Source organism: Pecten maximus, chromosome 16 (assembly GCF_902652985.1).
Source record: "Pecten maximus chromosome 16, xPecMax1.1, whole genome shotgun sequence".
NCBI classification, from domain to species: domain Eukaryota; kingdom Metazoa; phylum Mollusca; class Bivalvia; order Pectinida; family Pectinidae; genus Pecten; species Pecten maximus.
In genome coordinates this window covers 4,829,357-4,832,854 of record NC_047030.1, presented here as the reverse complement: position 1 = coordinate 4,832,854, position 3,498 = coordinate 4,829,357, and the positions used below count along the sequence as shown (strand labels likewise).

Here is a 3,498-nt window from a genome sequence, read left to right as displayed (position 1 = left end):
TTGTTATTTTTCGGGTGTCGTCAGGATTCAAGGAAAAAACCTTTTCAGTCAAAGAATTTTTGATACATGGAACAGTTTACCACAATCTGTTGTAGAAACAAACAGCACATTACATTTTCAGATAGCTCTAGATGAACATTGCAAAATTAAAGCGACTATTCGGGGAAGAAATAGGTCAAAGTTGAAAAAACGGCAAATCCATAACGAAAATACACTCTTATGAAAAATTCTTATTGAAGTTTTGGCGATATGTAACCCCTAGAATTAAAAAATAATAATTTTCTGGGGAATCCTCTCACTGTCGAATGACGAGATAAAATGCAAATTTCCCGCTTTGGGCGCATGCGCAAGAATCTAGGCAAGTAGAACGTAAACATAAGCGGCAGAAACATGGCTTCCGAAGCCAAGAGATGTCGGCCTAGAATTGTAACGAGTTCGGCAACATAGCGACGTAAATAGAAATGGTCACAGGTCAACCCGATTATACGACTGGGGAAACAACCCACTAGGTGGAAGACATTCAATGAAGAAAATAGTTTCTCTACAAACGAGCATGCAGCACGGATTCTTCTGGATAAGTGGTAAGCCCGTAGCCTGCGTAGGGTCAGTTCTATTCTATTGCCGCACATTTTATATCGTTATCAGAATGTAACTCGTAAATGTCCTTAATTTTGTTGACAAACAATGCATAAAGTATGTTGCTTAAGTGTAATGGTTATTAGTTTCAAGCAACATAAATGTAAATGATGTGTAGAATGAAGAGATAGACACATTCCACCGCCGTTTTATGGGGCCCCGTAAGGGGTAATTTATACGGGTTTTTTTTTATTGTTCGCATATCACAGCTATAGGCTATATTTATGCCACTATCATTTTAATTATGAAAAATTATAAATTGATGTATGACTGATGATTAATGTCAGACCTATCAAGCTTACTGTTTTCTTTATTAAATACAAAATGGTGTATGTGTAAAGTTCAGTAGGACTTTCCTGACGACTATCATATTACATGTAGGCATATAGGCCTATATGTTTCAGATATACAGTTGACTCATAATATAAACGATTTGCAAATAATATTGGTGTATGGCTTCAAATACAAGTGCTGTTTTGTTCCATTCTTTGAAATGTGGTAAAAATTACGATTTGTGGGGAAAAGATTATCATTATAACTTAGCATGCAGTACATAATTATTTTTATATTTTTCAAGTGCACTTCATTGACACAAGAAGTTCATGCAGGTGAAGACATCCCGACGCCAGCTGAAACTTCTATGGGACCGCCATCACATGTGTGCACCCCTACACCAGTAACATCTACGCCTGCACATGCCCATAAAGAACCTATAGCTATAGATAGACCTCCGATGTCTCAGATATAGAGTAAGTTCTTGGATCTAACTATGTTGGATTTATAACCCCTCAAAATATACATTGATGTATCTTAATTTTTTTATTCAGTGTTCATCATTCCGTGTTGAAGTAAACTGTAGCAGGTCACACATATATGACATTGTAATTCCATAAATGTTTTTACTATTTTGTTTTTTACAACATATTTTAACTGTTAGACCCAGCACCATATTGTATGGTAGGGTGAGCAGTCAAACATACTAAATTTATATTCTGTAATTATAAACATGCTCTGCTACTGCATGTCATGAATAGATAATACACCATTTCGGGCATATATATTTGTTTTTAAAAGAATTGTGTAATTTTTCATAATTTTAATATTTCAGAGCTCAGTCATCACACTCGTCTGATTTATCTTGTGTGGAAGCATTACAATCAGACTCCTAGAGTAACATTAATGCCAGCTTGCTTTCCCATTACCAACAGAAGGCTAAAGAGGATGACACCTCATTTATTGAGTAAGTATGTTGTGTTATTTTTGATGGTGTGTTCTTATTGCTATAATAATACATTTACTTGTATATATAGTAAAGAGGTATTGGTACGCCCAATTTCCCCGCAGGACATTATGTTCTGTCACCTGTCATCCTGCACACAGTCTGTAAATGGATGACCTTGCTGTCAATGTCATTCAAGGTCACACAGGTTTAACATCCTCAATAGTAAACTAAAAGGACATTTTTGTCAATAACCAAGAAACATATAATTATAACTGTAATATGCTGCTGTGGAGGAGTACTGGGGCGGCATCCGACGTCTGTCCCGCTGTCTTTCTGTCTGGCCATCCGCTGTCCACGTTTTACTTTAAACAACTTTTTCTCAATAACCAAGAGGCACAGGGACTTGATATTAGGCCTGTAGCATGCTGGTGTAAAAGGCTACCAAGTTTGTTCAAAATGAATGGCATTCATTCTATGTAATTTGGGTTAAATATAGGCTTAATCTTAAAACAAAATGGTTTCTCACTAGCAGAGGCTCTGAAACCTAATTGTATGCTGGAAGTTAATTGTTATTGATAAACCTAGCCTACTGTGATTTTGATAAAGCGGTAATCTTCATAGTATCTTCAGAAATAACTGAGATAACTTCAAAGTTGCTGTATAGCCAAGTGAGCGATACAGGTTCATTGGGCCTCTTGTTTAAATGAATTACATTGTACATTATCTTTTACTATCCAGTATACCTCAGACACATCAACCTGAACACTTGCCAATGGCTGAAGATCCCATAGAAATTGAAGAGGTTGATGTTGATGATGAGCTTGCAGAGGATGAAGGAGACATTGTGGAAACAGTCACTCAAAATGATAGTGTTGAAGAAAGGAAATCCATATGCTTCCAAAGTGCTCTGTTGTAACTCACTACAGTTCGAATACCCACAACTTGTCAAAGAAAAGCATGTGGTGCAAATATCATTCTCCAATGGAGATATGTTGGATGTGCAGTACAGTTTAAATGAATTGGAGGAGCAGCATTTGGTTCTAGTCCTGGATCCTCTGGTTCACCTACATTTTCGCAAAGGTCAAAAACATTATCCTGGCTGACGATACACTAGCTGAAGAACTAAATTTATCAGTGGCTTTGGGTCCATCCTTCTGATTATATCCTAATACATAAAACAATTATTATAGAAAAACCCATGTGGGTGGGAGTACTGTAGCATTCTAATGTATAAAAATAACTGTTTTTCCTTATTTTTGGTTTTTGAGTTGATAAATTTTAATGCACTTATTAACTTATCTATTTTCCCTCAAATTTCATCCCAAATTTTTCTACTAAGGTTTTATTTAAGGTATGTATGCGTTTTTTGATAGTTTGTGGAAGTAAGTATGGTGTAAATGTGGTGTTCAATTTCAGAACATGTAGGAGGTAGGTGTTCACTTAATGGTGTATTGCAGGTGTTTACATTTCAGTACTAGTGTGTGTTTGAGAGTGTTCACTTGACAGTAAATGCAGGTGTTCTTTCAACATTGTGTGTAGGAAGTGTTCAATTATCAGTTTGCAGGAAGTGTTCACTTATCAGTTTGTGTAGGAAGTGTTCACTATCAGTGTGTGTAGGAAGTGTTCACTTATCAGTGTGT

General features: G+C 36.2%; 1 long non-coding RNA gene across 1 annotated transcript; it reads left to right on the top strand.

The window, feature by feature from the left end:
* Positions 1-233: 233 nt before the first annotated feature.
* Positions 234-3,498, top strand: LOC117314859. The gene is made up of 4 exons (XR_004529618.1): positions 234-581; positions 1,214-1,385; positions 1,745-1,876; positions 2,597-3,498. It is a non-coding gene; the product is annotated as an uncharacterized LOC117314859 (long non-coding RNA).